The following is a 25748-nucleotide window of genomic DNA, read 5'->3' as shown; positions in this document are numbered from 1 at the left end:
TCTAGTCTAGTCTATAGTCTAGTCTATAGTCTAGTCTATAGTCTAGTCTATAGTCTAGTCTATAGTCTAATCTATAGTCTAGTCTAGTCTAGGCAATGGTCTAGTCTATAGTCTAGTCCATAGTTTATTTTACAGTCTAGTCTCTAGTCTTGTCTATACTCTAGTATATAGTCTTGTTTTTTAATTTATTACTCTATTTAAACAATTATTTATTATATTAATGGATATTAAAATATAGTAATAATAAACAATTCTGTATAATTTTTAATTTTATAGATAATTTAATGAAAATTATTTATAATTTGGTTTTTCCCGGCTTATAGCGATTTTTTTAATCGCTATAAACCGTTCCAAACAACCAAGGTTTTTCGCTACATTGACTATACTAAATAGCTACAACATGACAGTGAAGGTCCACCATTTGTATTTTTTCCACTTGCACAAGGTATTGAAATGTAATTTGTATTTTTTGTTGTTGTAAAATTTTGATGAAAAACAATATTAAATGAAATTTTAGAATACATATAAGTTATTATTCAATGATATATCTTTTTAGTAAATATAAACACATATATTTTTGGCTTTTGGTTTGGTTGCGTATAGAGTTTGTGAATTCCCGGACTTTACAATTTCCCGGGAAACGGGAATGAAAAAAATCATTTCCGGGAATTTATATAAAACTTAACAATAAGAATAGGGATGCCAAACGGGAATTCCCGATTCCCGAAAATCCCGGGATTTTCGGGATTTGAAAGTACCGAAAACCGGGATTTTAAAAAATGTAATCCCGGGAAATTTCGGGATTTTAAAATCCCGAATTTTTAAGTATTTTTCCGCTATTTTATACATTATAAAGTACTAAATAAGAAAATTTAAAAAGTTTTTGGACTTAAGATGACTCTACTAACTTACAAGCTGAAATATCAAAAAAAAGTAAGAGTGGTATATTCGGCTATGACGAATATGCTTTTCTATAAACATCAGGGTGATATTACTCATCAAATTTACTGATAGGACCTTATATGAGAGGTAGGGTGAATCATTGACCGTTTTTATAAAATTTTTCATAATTTTTTTAAGACCAATTTTGGTTCATACACTTTCCGGTAGGAAGATTTACGTTCCTATAAAAGTTTCTTAGCTTTTGGCGAGTAAGAAACTTACTTATCTCAAATTTCATCTCTACACTCGTACTTGTAAGCCAGTAATGAGCGTTAAAGTATTTATCTGGATGGGACCTTATGTAGGGGTAGGGTCAATTATGGACCGAAACACATAAAACTTGGTAGAGAGATTTTGACTCGCATGAAACATATGTGTATCGAATTTCATCGCTATACTCGTATTTTTAAGCCAGTAATGAGCGTTAAAGTCATTTTTTTAACGGGACCTTATATGGGGGTAGGGTCAATTATGAACCGACCCACATAAAATTTGGTAGAGAGGTTTTGGCTCGTCAGGGATTTACGAATATCAAATTTCATTGCTATACTAAATAGGCATAGATACTATCGGATATATAAAAATAACAAGTACGAAATTATAGGCGGGCGAGGCCGACCATATAACCCCATACACCAGTTATGAGAGTAAAATGTAATTTAGTTTTCATAATAAAAGTATACCTCGCCTCCGATATATTCTAGCACTTTATTGTTAAAAAACTATTTTTCTGAAATATGCTTGGGGGAAGGACGCCATCATATGAGTCGATCCTCATAAAATTTGGAGGGCGAATTTACGGTTACATAAAATGTTTTATGCTGAATTTCATTGCGACAGTTCTCTTTTTAAGCGAATTGTGGACACTAATTCTTTTTTAAAGCTGTGTTTTGTATGGGGGCTCGGATCAAAAGCCCGATCATTTCAAATTTCATCAGCGTATTTTAGGAGAGTATAAAACAAAAGCACTACTCCGGAGAAACCCAATATACCATCCCTACTAAGGGTATAAAAAGGGCAATAAATAGGCATTGATACTATCGGATATCTATAATGGAAGTCAACCTGTCAATAAGATGGCGAGAAGATAATTCCCTTGGTTAGTGAACACGGGATATAAGGTGGAGGAGATATAGGTGCAGTACAGGTGCTCTATGTAGCCTCGTATGGATCCCCATTACACATACTATTTAAATATTATTTGGAAACCATTGTAAATTTGGATATCATGGGTATTATTTCAGGTTTTTATTCTACTATTCAGTGCCTGGGATGGAAAGATTTTTATTCTAAGTATGTACTTTGAATTAATTTGTTTTTCTTTTCACAAAATGCTTATTGGAAAGTAAACACCTACTAAGAGTATTCATATTGCAATATGAAATAAAACATTTTATTTTTGTCGGTAAATTATTAAGATTTTTTGAATTTTTTTTTATATTTTTCGGGATTTAGAAATCCCGAAAATCCCGATATCGGGATTCCGGGATTTATTTAAAAATCCCGAATTCCGGGATTTCTAAAAACCAGTCCCGATTGGCATCCCTAAATAAGAACAACATTTTTAACAAAGACAGACAATTTTTTTATAAATTTAGCGATATCTAAAATTTAATTTTGCCAACGAAAGATTTTAAATCAAGCCTGTAGGGTATTACATGATCTCAATATTCGCGGTAAACATAGAAATATTCTTCCACTAAACTCTTATACCACTACTTCCCTATTATTTAGACAATGTAAGAATGATCTGTCTTTGTCTTTGTTTGGATCCCTGTGCATAGGAGATTTTAGATTTTACCTAACTCTGTTAGGTATTATAAAGATCAGTATCCTCACATTCTTTCTTCAGAAGATATATGAAAGGCATTGTGCCCTTCAATGACACATTATAACCCGAAATACGCAGTTGATAGCAGTAATAACAAGACACTGAGTGCTAGGCAGATATGCAAGTCGGCTTGGGCTACCCTGCAATGAGTACTGTCGCAGTCGAAGGGAAAAGGAAGAAACTGCCTTACATTTTCTCTGTGAATGTCCTGCTCTAGCCACTAAGAGAAACTGTTTTTTGGCTGTTACTTCATAGCCAACCTTGGTGAGATAGTTTGCATACCATAGCACTACTAAACAGATCATATACTCAATAGGTAGAGGAATATTTAAGTATTAAATTAATAAGATTCATTCATACTTCATACCAGCCCGAGTGGGCTGGTACCCATATGATGTGAACCTTACCCTACCAAACGCTCCACATAATAATCAGCACGATAAGACTGCTGACACGCATTTTTTACAAGTATATATTGAATAAAAATTTCATTTTTGGTAGCATATATCTCAAAACTTTTGCAATCGATTTTGAATTTTTATATATTTTTAGAAAGACAATTTTATACAGATTGCTATTTATTTATAAGAAAATGCAAAATTTAAATATTTGTAGCACAGTCTCTGCAAAAAGTTAATTAAACCCATTTTCCTATTTAAACACATTTTCAACGTTTAGATACTGTTTGAATCGGGTTAGTATTATCCGATTTGTCTCTGCTCTGCATTGCAGTTTTAGAGAATGCTCTTCTATAATTTTTAAAAACGTGATTTATATATATATATATATATATATATATATATATATATATATATATATATATATATATATATATATATATATATATATATATATATATATATATATATATATATATATATATAGGGTAGGTATATATATATATATATAGGGTAGTCACTCTTAGAAATTTTTATCAAATTGTACAAATATTTGCAGCTAATTGAATACAACATTAACAAACAATTATACTCTAATTAAAATTTAAAATAAAATATAAATTCCGCAGTTTTTACAAAGAAAAAAGTAAATTTATAATCAATGAATTTAAATCTGGAAATAAACAGAAAATTTGACTTTTTAAATAAAGCTATGACACCTGAGTGGCTTAAGTAATTGTTTTTTAAAAGCAGTAATTGTGGGCTAATACATGGTGCCAAGGCCAAAATTTATGTATACCCCTAACGTGAGTTTACACTTAATTAAAAAAAAAACATTAAATTCTATAGGACACTCTAATTTTTTTGAATATCTATGAAGATCGCAAAAGGTCGCAGCCAATTTTCATATATATGTTTCTATAGAAAATTTCCTATGCAAGGGTTATAATTAGATAACTGCAATTGGCTGCAGTCATTTGATCTATTCCATTAAAAATATAATTTTTAAATATATTTTTATTATTAATATTATTTTTCCTTAGAGTTAAAAATAAAACCTTCAAAATTGAACTTTTGTCTAAAAAAATCATTGCAGAATAATTCCGAAGTATTAAATTATAACACACTGAAGAAACTATGTATATGAATATCTGAAATATTTACCAAGATAGACGCATTCAAAATTAATATGCCGCTTCAGGAATATTACAAGAAAATTATTTTATTTTTAAAAGTAGCAACTTTGAGCACCTATATTCCGGGTTAAAAGAACTCTGCAATATTTTTAGTTATTTTTCTATAGTATATGGAATGTTTACTGTTAACTATAATAACAAGCAAGACAATTGGAAAGCGTTTAATCTTTTATTTTTGTCGTTCTAAAAGTGCCAAATGTCTCACTGTGCTCTGGGAGAGTACTCAGTTAAAGCTTTCTTACAATCCAATACGGTCTTAGATTTAGTTCTATCGCCTGATATCGCCCTAATTGCCTTCTGGCTATCGGTAAATATATTAAGCGCTGTGGGCGCCATATTTATTCTAATCCAATTTACGCATTCCGTTATTGCTCGTACTTCTGCCTGGAAGCTTGTGTTATGATTTGGTAAACGGTGGTATATTTCTGTTTCTGGGTCTTCAATATAGAACCCCAGCCCCACTTTGCCCCCCAATTTAGAGCCATCCGTGTAACAACGGATTCCTACTGGCATTTGCTCTAATGTTCCGCTTGACCAAGACATTCTATCTGGGATCAGCGTTTCAAAGTTTCCGACATATTCTGTCTCTGGTATACGATCCGGCACGTCCGATGATTGTGTATAACCTTCCAATATGTCCAGTATACATTGATAACGTGTCCTATAACCGCTTTTGGCCAGTTCGCCTAAAGTAAAGAGCCGTTCGGCTATAAGCGCCGCCTCATATCTTAAATATGTTTCAATGGGTGGAATACCTAGAAAAGTTTGCAGAGCCTTGGTTGAAGTACACATGGCACCACTTATACCCAAGCAGCATGTACACTGAACTCCCTATAGTAGTTTGATATTGCACTTTTTGTCTAAAGCAGTACACCAGATTATTGAAGCATAAGCTAGAATTGGTCGAATTACACTTTTATAAAGCCAATTTGTCATAGTAGGACTAAGACCCCATTTCATGACTTTAGTTCTCCTACATATCGCCCAGCACCGATGTGCCCTGTTGATCATACATATATAAAATACTGCTCAAAAATATAGCGCACTCTCTGGTTTTTATACCATTAAAAAAAAAAATTAAGATACATTTTTTTTGTGGTAAATTGAAGCATATAGTCCTGTTTATTAAAAAAATATTGAAATTTATTTTAAAATAACAAAATAACTGCGCTAGAAAATATTTTACGAAACAAGTCCTTAAATACACAGTGATACACGGAAAAAAGGCAGGGGTTCTCAAATACCAATTCCATTTCGTTATAGTCTATAAAGTACAAATATACTTTTACTTTTTCCCGATCACTTCGTTTAGTTTTTTAAAATTTTATATTTATTTTCTTGGATTAAAATAACTACCAAACTTATGATTTTTCAAAATTAAAACTTCAAAAATGGTTCCTTTTCGCATCTTTTGTTCTTAAAAAGTTAGTTAACGAAGTGATAGGAGAAAACTAAAAATATATTCGTACTCTATGGACTATAACGAAATGGAATTGGTACATGAGAACCCCTGCATTTTATTCGAAACCGGTTTTTAAAAATTAAAAAAACCGGCTTATTCGATATTCGAAAAATAAACATTAAAAAAAAAACCGACACTGATAAAGTAGAAAAAAGTTTTTTAATTTTAGAGTTAAAAAAATCAGAAAAAAAATTTTTTTTGATGTCACATTCAAAATATTTTGTGTGAATATAAACAGACCCTAATACGTGATGAATCCGTTCGCGTTAATCATTTTGATCGAGGGGCGCAAAAGTTATAGCGGTTTTCACTTAAATATTTAAAAAAATTCTTAAAAATAGTATATATATATATATATATATATATATATATATATGTAATATTAGAAAAAAAATTGCACATAATTGTCAAAATAATTCAAATTTAGCGCATTAAATACATATCATAAGATTTATTTAAAAAATTTTAAAAATACACAGTAAGAAATTTTATTTCAGTAATTTCTTAACTTGTTGCTTATAGTTTTTGAAAAATCGCGAATTAGTAAAATTTAAGAAAAAAACTGTTAATATCTGAATTCTACGAACTTGATTTATAAGGGAATGCGATTAAAAAATTATAGTTCGAAGGAATTAAATTTTTATAGAGTGATGCTTTTTGATGCTAGGTACATTTTATTTGGCCCACAAAAACTACAATTATTTAACTTTTTTGATGCGCCCCAGTTTTACATTAAGTGTTAAGAAAACTTGCAAATGGCGATAATTTTGACGAATTTTAAGCATCATCCATCATCCTTCGCGACGGGTAGTCACCTTGACGCGATGCGAAGGCTTATGTGTGATGACCCATGCAGGCCGTGCTGGTAGGGCTACCCATGCCAGAGGGGCTCATGACGAGCACATACTAAGAACTACCCTTCCCACGACTGGTAGCGTCTGTTTCTCCCCGATGGGGCGGCTACCAGTCCAAGTACTTGTCAGAAGATCTCTACTCATCCTTCGGATGTGTATCTTTTGACAGTACAGTCCGTTCGGGATCTTTAGATCCCAAAACTCCACGACGGTCCGTCTAAATCCACCAGCGTCTGTTCCCACATTGGGCGGCTTGGTGGTCTGCAAGCACATCATATGCAGAATCATATACTTGGCAGCAAGTATAAAATGCACACCGTTCTAATGTCCAATGTCCGACAAGAAACCGTGCCCCGCGTATCCGGTAAGGGGCCTAATAATCTCCGGAGACCCTACCCCCACGGCGAAGGCGACATGCTGTGGAGAGTCGAGTGCTACTGCCACCCAGGTTAGTCCGACGGAGACACCGGGTCGGGCTAGTCTGAATGCTACCGGCGCCAAACCCAAAACAAAAGCGTCTGCGGATTTAGGGAAGCCTGGATCCTGCAGTCGCAAAACAATAACAGCATCTGGCTCCAAAGCTGGATGCAGCAAAATAAGCAGCGAGGCACCTCTGGACGTCACCCCAAGTACCTCAAAAGCAGCTCAGGTCCGTATTGGCAAAATGCCGATAAAACCCCCTGTTTCGGGGACTACTAAGGCCACCAAAACCAAGGTAGCAACCCCAGTGCCGGTTATGCACGAGGGAACTGCGAACAAGATTTCGGGTTCTCAAACGGCATCTCCCAATGCCAGCACGGCGAATAGTAAGACCCCCAGGCACGTAACACCAGCAAGAAGGGCCTTCCTACAACGGCGCTCCGCCGCCAAAATTCTAGCGCGCTTAGCTGGCAAGCCAGTTGAGTCGCTAAGTAAAGAGGACAAGTCCTCTCTAGAATGGGCTAAGGGAAAATTGGCCGTTCTGGAGAAGAGTCCCCCCCTCACGTCTAAGGACGCGCCTAAACGGCAACGTTCTGAGGAGGAGACTAATCTTCAGGGCCAGCAGCCCGGGACAAAACGTCCGAAACCGTTGCCCCCCAAGCCGCATGACAGGACCTCCGGTGAAGTGGTTGAGAACCAATTCACGCGTGCTGTCATCGACAGGGGTGACATAGATGGCGCTATGTCTCCATCCAGATGGGACATAGTGCGAAAAAAGCTGATGGGGGTGTTCTGGGAAGTTCTTAAACAGAAACCTGGTCCCCCCCCACAGTGTGAGGACGGCGGTTTGCTTCACAACAGAGTGAAGCTAATGGCCTGTTCCAACGAGCGCTCAGCTTTGCTCCTGAAGCAGGCTGTGTCGCTGATAAAGGATCCGTGGGAAGGTGCTAAGCTGGAAGTGGTCTCTGTGGACGAGATCCCACGAAGGCCTAGATCCACCGCCATAATTCCTGCGGAACCACATTAAAAGGCAGCGATACTGGAGCTTCTACAGGTTGGCAATCCGGATCTTCCAACTCAAGATTGGAAGGTCGTCAGGGTTTCTCAACCTGTAGGAAGCTCCAGAAGGATTGTTGTGATCCTGAACCAGGAGTCTTTGGCGCCGCTTCGCGAGAAACAAGGGAATGTCTACTACGGCTTCGAGTCGATCTTCCTTCGTGTCTACCGAGGCGATGACAAGGGACTATTGGAACAGGATGATCTTGCGACGAGACTGACCTTTCGCTGAGTCAATCAACTTCTAAGTTGGTTAAGGAGGGGGAAGAGTCAGTTGACGAGGACGATCTCCTTGCCTCTGACAAGGAGGACGCCAACGTCACAGTGTTGCGTAAAGACAAAAAAGGAGATGGTGAGAGTAACCCAAATTAATCTCCACCACTCCAAAGCAGCCTCGGCTGCACTGCTCCTCCGAATGGGTGTAAGTGGGGAGGAGCTCGCCCTAGTCCAGGAACCCTGGATTCACCAAGAAAGGGTGAGTGGACCAGGCATGAAAAGCTTTAAGCTATTGTACGCAAAAGGATCTGGTAAGATTCGATCCTGTATAGTAGCCAAAAGCAGTCTCAACATATTCATTCTTTCTGATTTCAGTGATGAAGACACCGTAGCAGCCATATGGGAGACCAGTGTAGGTGCTATATTGGTTATCTCGGCGTACATGGCTCACGACCACAGCGACCAGCCACCGAACAACCTGGTCTGCAGATCCATAGAGATGGCAAACTCGAAAAGCATGCCGATCATCATGGGGGCTGATGCCAATGCCCATCACACTGTCTGGGGAAGCTCGGACATAAACGCTAGAGGTGAGTCAATCTTTAACTTCATTCTAAGCAATAATCTTGATATTTTAAATACAGGATCCGAACCGACCTTTATTGTTTCAAACAGAAGGGAAGTTCTTGACATTACGCTGGTTAGTTCTATGCATCATGATAGGATAAGGGGATAGAGAGTCTCAAGTGACTGCTCTTTCTCTGACCATCAGTACATCGATTTTGAAATCGTAGTTGACAAAGTGGCCCCAAAGCCCTTTATAAACAGGAGACGAACAGATTGGGAAATGCAAATGGGGCTAATCTCACGTTCACTCCAGGATGTACCGATCATCGAAAACCGATCGGACATAGAAAACGCGGTTGAAACCATAAATCAAGCTTTCAAACACGCGACTTCACTGTCTTGTAAACAGAATATGCACAAAGGCAGATGCAGGCCCCCATGGTGGTCTGCGGACATTGCGAAATCTCGAAAAGAGACGCGCAGACTGTTTAACGAGGCAAAGAAAACAGGAAACTGGATTTCTTACAAGACCTCGGTTAATCGTTTCAAGAACCTGGTAAGAAATGCAAAGCGCAAATCTTGGAAAACCTTCTGTAGCGGCGTGGAAGGTTCTTCTGAGACCAGTCGTCTGCGCAAAATCTTATCATCTACTCCTCCTGTTCCAAGTTTCATTCAGAAACCTTGTGGCAGTTGGACGACCAGCAGCCAAGAAACCTTAGAAGTTTTAATGGCCACTCACTTTCCAGGCTGTCAATCTCCGGAAAACGGGACTGACATGCAGTTTACAGATCTCCCAGCTGATACAGGAATATCCATAAATGAAGATAAAATCAACTGGGCGATAAACAGCTTCGACCCCTACAAATCACCGGGTCCTGACGGTATAATACCTGCGGATTTGCAATACAATGCTGTCCATCTTATGCCTTGGCTAACGCGGATATATGATGCCTGTTTAAAATGGTCTTATATACCCGAACCCTGGACCAAGTGCACAGTGGTCTTCATTCCGAAAGGAGGAAAGACCTCTCACACGAAGCCAAAAGATTTTAGACCAATTAGTCTATCCTCCTTTCTTCTCAAAACTTTGGAAAGGATAAATGATCTGCATCTCAGAATACTTATCAAACCTGACCATCTATCAGCATCTCAACATGCCTACATGAAGGGAAAATCTGTTGAGACTGCATTACATTCGCTAGTTTGTCACATTGAAAAGACAATAGCGCAAGGGGAATATACACTGGTTGCCTTCTTGGACATCGAGGGGGCTTTCAACAATGTTCACCCTGGGTCGATAACAACGGCCCTAACTGGCCTGGGTATAAACCAACCAATAACAGCTTTCATCAAGAGATTACTGACTCAACGAATCATTATCTCCGAAATGGGAGCAGCAAATGTCACAAAAGTGGCAAATCGCGGTACCCCACAAGGTGGAGTTCTATCTCCACTTCTGTGGAACCTAGCGTTGAACCCACTTCTTATGGATCTTAGATCTATGGGATTTAAGGTAATAGCATATGTAGACGATGTGTCTGTAGTAGTATCTGGCAAATATCAGGATACTTTATCGCAAAGGATGGAGATTGCACTCAAGACACTCAGTACGTGGAGCAACGTCAGTGGCCTTGGTGTAAATCCATCGAAAACGGAACTTGTTCTCTTCACTAAGAAGTACAAGATACCCACCTTCACTCTCCCACGACTGAATGGGATAGAATTGAAGTTATCGGATAGTGCTAAATATCTGGGAGTAATCCTAGATTCAAAACTATCATGGCATTTGAACACTCAATCTAGAGTATCAAAAGCGGCTGCGGCCTTATACTCGTGTAAGAGAGCAATTGGCAAATCATGGGGCATAAACCCCAAGAATACCAAATGGCTCTTCGACATGGTAGTCAAGCCCATACTATTGTACGGTGCACTTGTATGGTGGAAGTCTGTACAAAAGGACTCACACCGCAAACGTTTTGAGGGAATCCTTCGTACATCAGCTCTGTTGATAACGGGGGCTCTCCGCACCACCCCATCAAAGGCTCTCTTTGTCATGATGGGATGGCTACCTATTGATCTAATGGCCCAAGAGGTTGCCCTCAACGCGGCTATTAGACTCAATACAATTGGTATGTGGCATATGATTCAGTCAGGTCACTCCACCATTCTCAATTGTCTAGGAGAGATTCCTGGCAATATCGACTATTGCATCGCCAAACCGTCTTTTGATAGAAGCTTTTCGGTGAATATCCGACACGACCCAAATGTGATGGAAACAATCCTCCATGACGGATCGTATAAGGTTTTCACTGATGGCTCAAAATCAAACCATGGTGTAGGCGGTGGCTTTTACATAGCACATTCGGGAACGGAAGTATCATTCAAGCTTCCTGACCAATGTAGCGTCCTTCAGGCTGAACTATCAGCCATTAAACGGGCTGCAAACTGGCTCAGGTTTTATCGAATATACGGTGTTAATATTCGAATTTATACCGACAGCCAGGCAGCCCTTAAGGTTCTAAGTGGTGTCTACACGAAGTCAAACTTAGTCCTAGAATGCCGGGCATCCCTTAACGAGATGGCGAAACATTCCACAATAGGACTGTATTGGATTCCAGGACATCAGCAAATTCCTGGTAATACCATCGCGGACTCTCTTGCCAAGTTAGGCTCCTCGCTTGCAGGAGAGCATACCGACCCTTTTGTCGGTATACCGCTTTCAACCTGCAAACGCTCGATACGTGAAAAACTATATGAGCTTGCGCAATGCAGATGGTCGACTGAAGCCACCTGTAGACAGGCAAGGATCATGTGGCCATCTTACGACCCACAAAGATCCCAAGCCCTTTTCTACATTTCGAGAGTTAATCCACGGAACTTAACGGCAGTGGTAACTGGCCACTGGCCTTTCGGACTCCATGCAAGAAGACTGAACTTACCCAGTAACGACTTCTGCAGGAGCTGCCAGGATGAAGAGGAAGAAGAGAGTATAACTCACTTCCTCTGTCATTGTCCTGCCCTAGCTGATCACAGAATGGGTCTGCTAGGTAGCTATTTTCTGCATGACTTAGCGGATCTATCGGAGGTTGATATCCGAAAGATAGATTCCTATATTCGTGCGACAAACTGGTTCGGTGGAAACCAGAGTGATTAGGTTGAAGTGTACTAATACGCCGACCGTTCTCTCTCGTTTCAGGTATCACAAAGGGATCAAAATTCTGGACCCCAGTGTGTCCCCAGTGATGACATCGCGAGGACGACCTGCCTACCTAACCTAACCTAAGCATCATCCATGATGTGCCTAGGCAAAATGTGTTTAAATAAAAGTGACGTCTTTGTAGCTTACAAGAACATTTTAAATACATTTATGATCCCAAACCATTGTGTTTGTCATTATCTTCATGCCTATTGATTAAATGTTTGTATAAGCCAATGTTTGATATATAAAATCGCAAAAATAAAAAAAATGAAATTTTTAAGGGGCGTCAGCGCCCGGTCAAAAAAAACTGTTTGAATTTTTCAAATTGGAAAAAAAAACTAAAGACAAATTTCAACATCTAAGTTCTAATACGTACAGTTACTTTTTAATTTTTTAAACTTTCAAAACCGATTAAGTTTAGAAAGAAGACCTAGAGTTTTACAATTTTGCACATAATTGTCAAAATAATTCAAATTTAGCGCATTAAATACATACCATAACATTTATTTTAAACAATTTTAAAAATAATCTATGGTCTAGTCTAGTCTATAGTATAGTCTATAGTCTAGTCTATATTCTAGTCTATAGTCTAGTCTATAGTCTAGTCTATAGTCTAGTCTATAGTCTAGTCTATAGTCTAGTCTATAGTCTAGTCTATAGTCTAGTCTATAGTCTAGTCTATAGTCTATAGTCTATTCTATAGTCTAGTCTATAGTCTAGTCTATAGTCTAGTCTATAGTCTAGTCTATAGTCTAGTCTATAGTCTAGTCTATAGTCTAGTCTATAGTCTAGTCTATAGTCTAGTCTATAGTCTAGTCTATAGTCTAGTCTATAGTCTAGTCTATAGTCTAGTCTATAGTCTAGTCTATAGTCTAGTCTATAGTCTAGTCTATAGTCTAGTCTATAGTCTAGTCTATAGTCTAGTCTATAGTCTAGTCTATAGTCTAGTCTATAGTCTAGTCTATAGTCTAGTCTATATTCTAGTCTATAGTCTAGTCTATAGTCCAGTCTATAGTCTAGTCTATAGTCTAGTCTATAGTCTAGTCTATAGTCTAGTCTATAGTCTAGTCTACAGTCTAGTCTATAGTCTAGTCTATAGTCTAGTCTATAGTCTAGTCCATAGTCTAGTCTATAGTCTAGTCTATAGTCTAGTCTATAGTCTAGTCTATAGTCTAGTCTATAGTCTAGTCTATCTATATCTAGTCTTCTTCTCTATTCTAGTAGTCTAGTCTATATCTAGTCTTAGTCTAGTCTATATTCTAGTCTATATTCTAGTCTATAGTATAATCTATAGTCTAGTCTATAGTATCTCTATCTCTAGTCTATAGTCTAGTCTATAGTCTAGTCTATAGTCTAGTCTATAGTCTAGTCTATAGTCTAGTCTATAGTCAAGTCTATAGTCTAGTCTATAGTCTAGTCTATAGTCTAGTCTATAGTCTAGTCTATAGTCTAGTCTATCTAGTCTATAGTCTAGTCTATAGTCTAGTCTATAGTCTAGTCTATAGTCTAGTCTATAGTCTAGTCTATAGTCTAGTCTATAGTCTAGTCTATAGTCTAGTCTATAGTCTAGTCTATAGTCTAGTCTATAGTCTAGTCTATAGTCTAGTCTATAGTCTAGTCTATAGTCTAGTCCTATAGTCTAGTCTAGTCTAGTCTATATTCTAGTCTATAGTCTAGTCTATAGTCTAGTCTATAGTCTAGTCTATAGTCTAGTCTATAGTCTAGTCTATAGTCTAGTCTATAGTCTAGTCTATAGTCTAGTCTATAGTCTAGTCTATAGTCTAGTCTATAGTCTAGTCTATAGTCTAGTCTATAGTCTAGTCTATAGTCTAGTCTATAGTCTAGTCTATAGTCTAGTCTATAGTCTAGTCTATAGTCTAGTCTATAGTCTAGTCTATAGTCTAGTCTATAGTCTAGTCTATAGTCTAGTCTATAGTCTAGTCTATAGTCTAGTCTATAGTCTAGTCTATAGTCTAGTCTATAGTCTAGTCTATAGTCTAGTCTATAGTCTAGTCTATAGTCTAGTCTATAGTCTAGTCTATAGTCTAGTCTATAGTCTAGTCCTATAGTCTAGTCTATAGTCTAGTCTATAGTCTAGTCTATAGTCTAGTCTATAGTCTAGTCTATAGTCTAGTCTATAGTCTAGTCTATAGTCTAGTCTATAGTCTAGTCTATAGTCTAGTCTATAGTCTAGTCTATAGTCTAGTCTATAGTCTAGTCTATAGTCTAGTCTATAGTCTAAGTCTATAGTCTAGTCTATAGTCCTAGTCTATAGTCTAGTCTATAGTCTAGTCTATAGTCTAGTCTATAGTCTAGTCTTAGTCTAGTCTATAGTCTAGTCTATAGTCTAGTCTATAGTCTAGTCTATAGTCTAGTCTATAGTCTAGTCTATAGTCTAGTCTATAGTCTAGTCTATAGTCTAGTCTATAGTCTAGTCTATAGTCTAGTCTATAGTCTAGTCTATAGTCTAGTCTATAGTCTAGTCTATAGTCTAGTCTATAGTCTAGTCTATAGTCTAGTCTATAGTCTAGTCTATAGTCTAGTCTATAGTCTAGTCTATAGTCTAGTCTATAGTCTAGTCTATAGTCTAGTCTATAGTCTAGTCTATAGTCTATCTATAGTCTAGTCTATCTAGTCTATAGTCTAGTCTATAGTCTAGTCTATAGTCTAGTCTATAGTCTAGTCTATAGTCTAGTCTATAGTCTAGTCTATAGTCTAGTCTATAGTCTAGTCTATAGTCTAGTCTATAGTCTAGTCTATAGTCTAGTCTATAGTCTAGTCTATAGTCTAGTCTATATTCGTCTATAGTCTAGTCTATAGTCTAGTCTATAGTCTAGTCTATAGTCTAGTCTATAGTCTAGTCTATAGTCTAGTCTATAGTCTAGTCTATAGTCTAGTCTATAGTCTATCTCTATTCTAGTCTATTCTAGTCTATAGTATAATCTATAGTCTAGTCTATAGTATAATCTATAGTCTAGTCTATAGTCTAGTCTATAGTCTAGTCTATAGTCTAGTCATAGTCTAGTCTATAGTCTAGTCTATAGTCTAGTCTATAGTCAAGTCTATAGTCTAGTCTTAGTCTAGTCTATAGTCTAGTCTATAGTCTAGTCTATAGTCTAGTCTATATCTAGTCTATAGTCTAGGTCTATAGTCTAGTTCTATAGTCTAGTCTATAGTCTAGTCTATAGTCTAGTCTATAGTATAGTCTATATAGTCTAGTCTATAGTCTAGTCTATAGTCTAGTCTATAGTCTAGTCTATAGTTAGTCTATAGTCTAGTCTATAGTCTAGTCTATAGTCTAGTCTATAGTCTAGTCTAGTTAGTCTATGTCTAGTTAGTCTATAGTCTAGTCTATAGTCTAGTCTATAGTTAGTCTATAGTCTTAGTCTATAGTCTAGTCTATGTCTAGTCTATAGTCTAGTCTATAGTCTAGTCTATAGTCTAGTCTATAGTCTAGTCTATAGTCTAGTCTATAGTCTAGTCTATAGTCTAGTCTATAGTCTAGTCTATAGTCTAGTCTATAGTCTAGTCTATAGTCTAGTCTAGTCTAGTCTATAGTCTAGTCTATAGTCTAGTCTATAGTCTAGTCTATATATAGTCTAGTCTTATCTACTATTCTTCACAGAATCTAATACAGCTATTACAAAGTCTAAAGTCTAATATCTAGTCTATAGTATGGTGGTGCCTGTTAAACTAACACTTCACATAAACACTTTACAAACAAAAAAATATGGTAAAAAATAAATTATTTGAAACAACACTTTTCTTTGAATTGCAATAAAAAAACGAAAAAATAAATTTCAATTGCCTTGACAAATGGAAATTTCACGAGTCGCGGTTAAAGCTCCACCATTATTGGCGTTCAGAATCCATTGCTTTGGTTCAAACAATGGAACCACAGTTCATAATGGCAGGCATAACCAAGACGCAATCGAAATTCCACACCATTGTGGCATCAATTGAAAGCATATCCTTGAAAAAGTGCAAGATATTATTATAAATCCTCCAGCTATCAACATGTATGAAGCCTTAAAAGCTAAGCTAATTTCTTATTTTTCTGATTCCGAAGAAAAACGTCTCAAGAAGCTATTGACTGAAGTTGAATTATCGGATAGAAAGCCATCGGATTTGTTGAGTCAAATGTGTTCTCTATCACAAAATAGAGTTTCCGACGATATTTTAAAGCAACTATGGATGCAGCGACTACCATCACAAATGAAAGCCCTTCTATCTGTCAGTGAAGACCGCCTAGAGAAGCTTGCTACCATGGCAGATAAGATTTGTGATTGTTCCGATAATGAAATCAATGCCATTGTATCATCAACAGAATCCCGTTTGAGCAGACTTGACAACATTGAACGTCAACTGAAAAGTCTATGCAACAAGATGGAATCGTTTGGTAGATCCAGGAGTAAGAGCAAGACAACAGGTAACCGTAATCGTCCCAAATCTAGATCAAACAAAGAGAAACCTCTAGTTGGTTCCATTTCAAATTTGGAAAGAAGGCTAAGAAATGTGTTACCCCCTGCAATTTCAATCAATCAAATCAGGAAAACTAATTGGCGCTCCATTTTCGGTGACGGATGGTAGCAGCTAAGAACTATGTCGCCTGTTTATTCGTGATAATAAATCGAAATCCAGGTTTTTAGTTGCTTCTGGAGCGAATCTTTCAGTAATTCCAGTATCATCAGTTCAACGCAAACAACAACCCATTTTATACGCAGCAAATAACTCAGCAATTAAGACAGCTTACTAAGGCTTACTTATTGATGTAAGAAACAGTCTTATTGATCCAAAAACCAAGTGCACTTCAAAAGGTAGTATTGTTAATGATCAAAACATTTCAATAAAAACCTTATTGCCATCACCTCTATTCTACCCACTTCTAATGGAATACAATGATTTGTCAAAAATTTATTTCCATTCTAAAGCAAAGCATGCAGTCCAACATTTTATAGAAACTACAAATGGTCCTCCCGTATTTTACAAGCCAAGACGTCTATCTCCTGAGAAATTGCTGGTAGTAAAAAAAGAATTCAATGAAATGGTACGTCTTGGAATTTGTCGATCCTCGGATAGCAACTGGGCCAGCCCACTACATATGGTCAAGAAATCAAATGGTGAGTGGCGTCCCTGTGGTGACTACCGCAACCTCAATGCTCGTACCATACCAGATTGTTACGCTGTTCCTCACATCGATTTGGTGAAACCATACACCACATCCCGGTCGCAGAGGACGACATTAAGAAGACCGCAATTACAACACCCATTGGAAACTTTGAATTTGTAAGAATGACATTGCACGTTTGTGCAATGCCGCACAAACCTTCCAACAGTTTATGCACGAAGTTACAAGAGAATTGGATTTTGTTTACGTTTATATTGATGATTTGCTCATTGCATCAGAAAACGAACATGAACATCAGAAGCATTTAAGATGTTTATTTGAAAGACTGCGTCAATTTGGTCTTACCATAAATTTTGCCAAATGCGTTTTTGGAGTTTTCCAACTTGAATTCCTTGGTTATCTAGTTACGGATAAGGTCCTGAAACCACTTCCCAGCCGTGTTGAAGCAATTTCACAGTATGCACTGCCGAAAACCGTTAAAGAACTCAAGTGTTTTCTAGGTATGATTAAAATATACCGTCGTTTCATACCTCAAGCCGCAAAACATCAAGCAATATTACATGGAATCCAACAAGGTAATGTAAAAAACGATAAACGTCCAATTGAGTGGAATGAGTCCAGGAAGCAAGCATTCGAAGAGAGTAAAAAACAACTTGCCAACTCAGCACTTTTATCTTATCCAAAAGAAAATGTGCCAACTCCCTTGTGTGTAGATGCCTCGGACACAGCTATGGGTGGCGTTCTACAGCAGTTTATAGAAGGTGAGTGGAAACCATTAGGATTTTTTTCTAAAAAGCTGAATAAAACCCAAATGAAGTACAGTGCCTATGACCGCGAACTTCTGGCAGTTTATTCCACATTGAAGCACTTCCAATATTTTTTAGAAGGTCGTCAATTTTGCACTTTTTCTGACCACAAGCCACTTATATATACGTTCAAACAAAAGCCAGACAAAGCCTCTCCCAGGCAGTTAAGACAGCTGGATTACATTGGTCAATACACCACCGATATTCGTCACATCAAAGGAAAAAACAATATCGTAGCTGATACTTTGTCCAGGATTCAAGCAATCGATATGCCTTCGAATCTAGATTTCCACAAGCTGGCTGAAGAACAAAAGGTGGATGAAGAGTTAATGTCACTCGTAAACAACAACAATTCTTCCCATAATTTAAAACTAGTGAAGAATGGCGAACACAAGATTTACTGTGATATCGCTAGTTCAAAAATAAGACCTTATTTAACAAAATCTTTTCGTAAACTAGTTTTTGATAACATTCACAATCTATCCCATCTAGGATCTAAAGCTTCAGTAAATTAGGTTCGATTCCGATACGTGTGGAAATCCTTAAGGGAAGATGTTTCTAAATGGGCTAGAAGTTGCAAGGCTTGTCAAAAATCAAAGGTAAACAAACACACCAAAAGTCCTTTGGGCGAATTCAAGTCACCAACAGAACGTTTCAAACATGTCAATATAGACATTGTTGGTCCATTAGCAAGTTGCCAAGGCTGTCGATAGGTTTACAAAATGGACGGAAGCTATTCCATTGGCTAACATTAAAGCAGAAACCGTAGCAGCTGCTTTTACAAACATTTGGATATCCCGGTTTGGTGTACCAAAACAAATAATAACCGACCAAGGTAGACAATTTGAAAGCAAATTATTTCGAGAACTTTCCAAAATATTCGGCTCAAGAGTAACACACACAACATCTTATCACCCTCAATCAAATGGGCTAATAGAAAGGTGGCACCGAACTTTGAACTCCGCCTTGATGTGCAATGAGAAGAAAGATTGGGTAAGTTTTCTACCACTTGTTATGCTTGGTTTACGTACACGAATTATTACGGTCTCCAAAGTGTCTGCTGCCGAAATGGTTTATGGAACAACGCTAACATTACCAGGTGAACTAATTGAAGAAAATTTAGCAAACAACACTGATACAGAATGGATCAAATTATTTCGGAATCACATGTCAAATATCAAACCTTTAGTTACCGATTGTCATAGCAACAACAAAACATACGTAAATGATCAGCTGAAGACTTGTGAATATGTATTTGTCAGATGTGATGCAGTAAAGAAACCACTGTAATCACCATACAATGGACCGTATCAAGTTATTTCAAGAACCGTCAAAATTTTCAAACTTTTAATAAACGGAAAAGAAACTATAGACTAGACTATAGACTAGACTGTTGGGATTGTGTTGTATTTTATTAAAAACACCAACAATTTATATATTTTTATAAAAAAGTTTTATTAAATTAAATTTTACAAATCAAATCAAAATTCTAAACGCAATTGAAAATTATTTTTTCGTTTTTGTTATTACAATTTCAAAGAAAAAGTGTTGTTTCAAATAATTTATTTTTTTTAAAATTTTTATTTTTTTTTTTGTTTGCAAACTGTTTGGATTGGAATTAACATCTGGGGAATCTGTAAAACTTATGCAAGTTTTTAGTCTATCTATAGTTATAACTATTTCTTTTCTATTTAGTAAAAGTTTGAAAAATTTGTCGGTTCATGAAATAACTTGATACGGTCCATTGTATGGTGATTGAAGTGGTTTCTTTACGGCATCACATCTGACAAATACATATTCACAAGTCTTCAGCTGATCATTTACGTATGTTTTGTTGTTTCTATGACAACCGGTAACTAAAGGTTTGATATTTGTCATGTGATTCCGAAATAATTTGATACATTCTGTATCAGTGTTGTTTGCTAAATTTTCTTCAATTAATTCACCTGGTAATGTTAGCGTTGTTCCATAAACCATTTCGTGATAAGATGTTGTGTGTGTTACTCTTGAGCCGAATATTTTGGAAAGTTCTCGTAATAATTTGCTTTCAAATTGTCTACCTTGGTCGGTTATTATTTGCTTTGGTACACCAAACCGGGATATCCAAATGTTTGTAAAAGCAGCTGCTACGGTTTCTGCTTAATTTCAGCCAATGGAATAGCTTCCGTCCACTTTGTAAACCTATTGATACATGTCAGAAGATATCGATAGCCTTGGCAACTTGCTAATAGACCAACAATGTCTATATTGACATGTTTGAAACGTTCTGTTGGTGGCTTGAATTCGCCCAAAGAACTTTTGGTGTGTTTGTTTACCTTTGATTTTTGACAAGCCATGCAACTTCTAGCCCATTGAGAAACATCTTTCCTTAAGGATTTCCACACGTATCAGGATTGAACCAAATTTACTGAAGCTTTAGATCCTAGATGGGATAGATTGTGAATGTTATCAAAAACTAGTTTACGAAAAGATTTTGTTAAATAAGGTCTTTTTTTGAATTAGAGATATCACAGTAAATCTTGTGTTCGCCATTCTTCATTAGTTTTAAATTATGTGAAGAATTGTTGTTGTTTACGAGTGACATTAACTCTTCATCCACCTTTTGTTCTTCAGCCAGCTTGTGGAAATCTAGATTCGAAGGCATATCGATTGGTTGAATCCTGGACAAAGTATCAGCTACGATATTGTCTTTTCCTTTGTGACGAATATCGGTATTGTATTGACCAATGTAATCCAGCTGTCTTAACTGCCTGGGAGAGGCTTTGTCTCGCTTTTGTTTGAACGCATATATAAGTGGCTTGTGGTCAGAAAAAATGCAAAATTGACGACCTTCTAAAAAATATTGGAAGTGCTTCAATGCTGTAGAACGCCACCCATAGCTGTGTCCGAGGCATCTACACACAAGGAAGTTGGCACATTTTCTTTTGGATAAGATAAAAGTGCTGCGTTGGCAAGTTGTTTTTTACACTCTTCGAATGCTTGCTTCCTGGACTCATTCCGCTCAATTGGACGTTTATCGTTTTTTACATTACCTTGTTGGATTCCATGTAATATTGCTTGATGTTTTGCGGCTTGAGGTATGAAACGACGGTATAATTTAATCATACCTAGAAAACACTTAAGTTCTTTAACGGCAGTGCATACTGTGAAATTGCTTCAACACGGCTGGGAAGTGGTTTCAGGCCCTTATCCGTAACTAGATAACCAAGGAATTCAAGTTGGAAAACTCCAAAAACGCATTTGGCAAAATTTATGGTAAGACCAAATTGACGCAGTCTTTCAAATAAACATCTTAAATGCTTCTGATGTTCATGTTCGTTTTCTGATGCAATGAGCAAATCATCAATATAAACGTAAACAAAATCCAATTCTCTTGTAACTTCGTGCATAAACTGTTGGAAGGTTTGTGCGGCATTGCACAAACCAAATGTCATTCTTACAAATTCAAAGTTTCCAATGGGTGTTGTAATTGCTGTCTTCTTAATGTCGTCGTCTGCGACCGGGATGTGGTGGTATGCTTTCACCAAATCGATGTGAGGAACAGCGTAACAATCTGGTATGGTACGAGCATTGAGGTTGCGGTAGTCACCACAGGGACGCCTTGACCATATGTAGTGTGCTGCCTCAGTTGCTATCCTAGGGTCGACAAATTCCAAGACGCACCATTTCATTGAATTCTTTCTTTACTACCAGTAATTTCTCAGGAGATAGACGTCTTGGCTTGCAAAATACAGGAGGACCATTTGTAGTTTCTATAAAATGTTGGACTGCATGCTTTGCTTTAGAATGGAAATTAATTTTTGACAAATCATTGGATTATATTAGAAGTAGGTAGAATAGAGATGATGGCAATAAGGTTTTTATTAAAATGTTTTGATCATTAACAATACTACCTTTTGAAGTGCACCTGGTTTTTGGATCAATAAGACAGTTGTTTCTTACATTAATAAGTAAGCCATAGTAACCTAGGAAATCCGATCCAATGATAGGTTTTTCTATATCAGCCATAACAAAATTCCATGTGAAACTGCGCTTGAGTCCGAGATCAACTGTAAGGGTTTTGCTTCCGTATGTCTTAATTGCTGAGTTATTTTCTGCGTATAAAATGAGTGAGCTGGGTTGTTGTTTGCGTTGAACTGATGATACTGGAATTACTGAAAGATTCGCTCTAGAATCAACTAAAAACCTGGATTTCGATTTATTATCACGAATAAACAGGCTACATAGCTCTAAGCTGCTACCATCCGTCACCGAAAATGGAGCGCCAATTAGTTTTCCTGATTTGATTGATTGAAATTGCAGGGGGTAACACATTTCTTAGCCTTCTTTCCAAATTTGAAATGGAACCAACTAGAGGTTTCTCTTTGTTTGATCTAGATTTGGGACGATTACGGTTACCTGTTGTATTGCTCTTACTCCTGGATCTACCAAACGATTCCATCTTGTTGCACAGACTTTCCAGTTGACGTTCAATGTTGTCAAGTCTGCTCAAACGGGATTCTGTTGATGATACAATGGCATTGATTTCATTATCGGAACAATCACAAATCTTATCTGCCATGGTAGCAAGCTTCTCTAGGCGGTCTTCACTGACAGATAGAATGGCTTTCATTTGTGAAATAGTCTATAGTTTAGTCTATAGTCTAGTCTATAGTCTACACTGAAAATAATCCCTGCTCAACTTTAAGAAAAAAATTTCGTAACTTATATTTTCGTAATATTTACAAAAATTTCGTGTATAATACGATAATTACTTAATAAAACCCTTATCTATTTTTACGAAAGTACGAAAACCTTTCGTAATATTTTTTTCTTAAATTTTAGCGAAATTAAACATAATGATATGTAGTATATTATCATTGAATAAAACTACAATATTTTTATAAAATTTAAGAAAAAGTATAATATAATTGACGAACTATTTGCATAAAAAAAATTAAAAATTCGTGTGGAGAATAATTTTGAACTAAAATTAAAAAAATTATTTTAAAATAAACAAAAATGTTTGCATAAATTAATATTTCGTAAATTTTATCATATTTATTCAAAATTCACTTTATTCAATTTATGGTAATTATTTTTTCCAAGATTATTTTGCATTATACTAAAATATTTCGTACAATTTCGTACATATTACGAAAGAATTTCGTGGTGCGAAACAACGAATGACTCGTACAATGTACGAAATTTCTCGTATATATTAGGCATGGATTTTTTTCAGTGTAGTCTATAGTCTAGTCTATAGTCTAGTCTATAGTCTAGTCTATAGTCTAGTCCATAGTCTAGTCTATAGTCTAGTCTATAGTCTAGTCTATAGTCTAGTCTATAGTCTAGTCTATAGTCTAGTCTATAGTCTAGTCTATAGTCTAGTCTATAATCTAGTCTATAGTCTAGTCTATAGTCTAGTCTATAGTCTAGTCTATAGTCTAGTCTATAGTCTAGTCTATAGTCTAGTCTATAGTCTAGTCTATAGTCTAGTCTATAGTCTAGTCTATAGTCTAGTCTATAGTCTAGTCTATAGTCTAGTCTATAGTCTAGTCTATAGTCTAGTCTATAGTCTAGTCTATAGTCTAGTCTATAGTCTAGTCTATAGTCTAGTCTATAGTCTAGTCTATAGTCTAGTCTATAGTCTAGTCTATAGTCTAGTCTATAGTCTAGTCTATAGTCTAGTCTATAGTCTAGTCTATAGTCTAGTCTATAGTCTAGTCTATAGTCTAGTCTATAGTCTAGTCTATAGTCTAGTCTATAGTCTAGTCTATAGTCTAGTCTATAGTCTAGTCTATAGTCTAGTCTATAGTCTAGTCTATAGTCTAGTCTATAGTCTAGTCTATAGTCTAGTCTATAGTCTAGTCTATAGTCTAGTCTATAGTCTAGTCTATAGTCTAGTCTATAGTCTAGTCTATAGTAGTCTATAGTCTAGTCTATAGTCTAGTCTATAATCTAGTCTATAGTCTAGTCTATAGTCTAGTCTATAGTCTAGTCTATAGTCTAGTCTATAGTCTAGTCTATAGTCTAGTCTATAGTCTAGTCTATAGTCTAGTCTATAGTCTAGTCTATAGTCTAGTCTATAGTCTAGTCTATAGTCTAGTCTATAGTCTAGTCTATAGTCTAGTCTATAGTCTAGTCTATAGTTCTGTCTATAGTCTAGTCTATAGTCTAGTCTATAGTCTAGTCTATAGTCTAGTCTATGGTCTAGTCTATAGTCTAGTCTATAGTCTAGTCTAAGTCTAGTCTATAGTCTATTCTAGTTAGTCTATAGTCTAGTCTATAGTCTAGTCTATAGTCTAGTCTATAGTCTAGTCTATAGTCTAGTCTATAGTCTAGTCTATAGTCTAGTCTATAGTCTAGTCTATAGTCTAGTCTATAGTCTAGTCTATAGTCTAGTCTATAGTCTAGTCTATAGGTTAGTCTATAGTCTAGTCTATAGTCTAGTCTATAGTCTAGTCTATAGTCTAGTCTATAGTCTAGTCTATAGTCTAGTCTATAGTCTAGTCTATAGTCTAGTCTATAGTCTAGTCTATAGTCTAGTCTATAGTCTAGTCTATAGTTAGTCTATAGTAGTCTATAGTCTAATCTATAGTCTAGTTCAAGCTCACATACTCAATGTGAGCTTGAAATTCAATCTAGCGTCTATTATAATCCCAAGGTACTTAAGATGAGTATTTGATCTAACCTGATATTCTCCTACGGTTATTTCTATATTTTCTCTTTTCCGACGGCTCGTCGTCAGCACTACTTCAGTTTTATGTTCTGCTAGCTCCAGGCCAGCACTTTTCATTCAGTTTCTTACACATACTCAATGTGAGCTTTGAAATTCAATCTAGCGTCTATTATAATCCCAAGGTACTTAAGATGAGTATTTGATCTAACCTGATATTCTCCTACGCTTATTTCTATATTTTCTCTTTTCCGACGGCTCGTCGTCAGCACTACTTCAGTTTTATGTTCTGCTAGCTCCAGGCCAGCACTTTTCATTCAGTTTCTTATAGTTAATATTACCTCGTTAGAGATTAGTTCTACTTCATCTTTAAATCTTGCTAAAACAGTTACCGCGATGTCGTCGGCAAAGCCTATTATATTTGCTTTTTCTGGAATATTCAGCGTTAATACATCGTTGTACATAACGTTCCATAATAAGGGGCCAAGCACCGAACCTTGTGGAACACCTGCGGTGACCTTGTATATTTTGGTACCGTCATCAGTGTTGTAGCACAATATCCTATTTGTGAAGTAGCTTCTTATCATCAGTGTTAGGTAATCCGGTATGCCAAGTCTACATAATTTATTAATTATTAGTCCCCAATTTGCGGAGTTAAACGCGTTTTTTACATCAAGTGTAATTATTGCACAATATTTTCTGTTTGCGCCTTTGCCTTCAATAGCCGTTCGTGCTGTTTCAACTACCATGTTAATCGCGTCGATGGTTGACCTAGCCTTTCGAAACCCGTATTGTCGGGTTGATAAACCTCCGTTTTCTTCCACAATTGGTAGTAGTCTATTGTATATTATTTTTTCAAGTATTTTTCCACTTGTATCAAGGAGGCATATTGGCCTATATGCTGAGGGGTCTCCTAGACGTTTATTAGGTTTTGGAATCAAGATTAGTGATTGTTTCTTCCATGCTTCAGGGAAAACTGGCTCTTTGAGGCATTGGTTAAATAAATCAACAAATG

General features: G+C 36.6%; 1 protein-coding gene and 1 long non-coding RNA gene across 3 annotated transcripts in view; one reads left to right on the top strand and one right to left on the bottom strand.

Moving 5' to 3' along the window:
- LOC119614740 (alpha/beta hydrolase domain-containing protein 17B-like) overlaps nt 1-25748 on the bottom strand; it is a 127471-nt gene that overhangs the window by 40929 nt on the left and 60794 nt on the right. The gene's annotated exons all lie outside the window — the stretch shown is intronic.
- Nucleotides 8140-12224, top strand: LOC119614750. Its single transcript, XR_005232361.1, has 3 exons — nt 8140-8686; nt 8751-8965; nt 12139-12224. It is a non-coding gene; the product is annotated as an uncharacterized LOC119614750 (long non-coding RNA).

This window comes from Lucilia sericata, unplaced genomic scaffold (assembly GCF_015586225.1).
Source record: "Lucilia sericata isolate MDLA Ls3-8-SP2 unplaced genomic scaffold, ASM1558622v1 Contig000043F_arrow, whole genome shotgun sequence".
Taxonomy (NCBI): Eukaryota; Metazoa; Arthropoda; class Insecta; order Diptera; family Calliphoridae; genus Lucilia; species Lucilia sericata.
The sequence above is the reverse complement of the archived record's forward strand: the minus strand, read 5'-3'. Positions and strand labels throughout refer to the sequence as shown.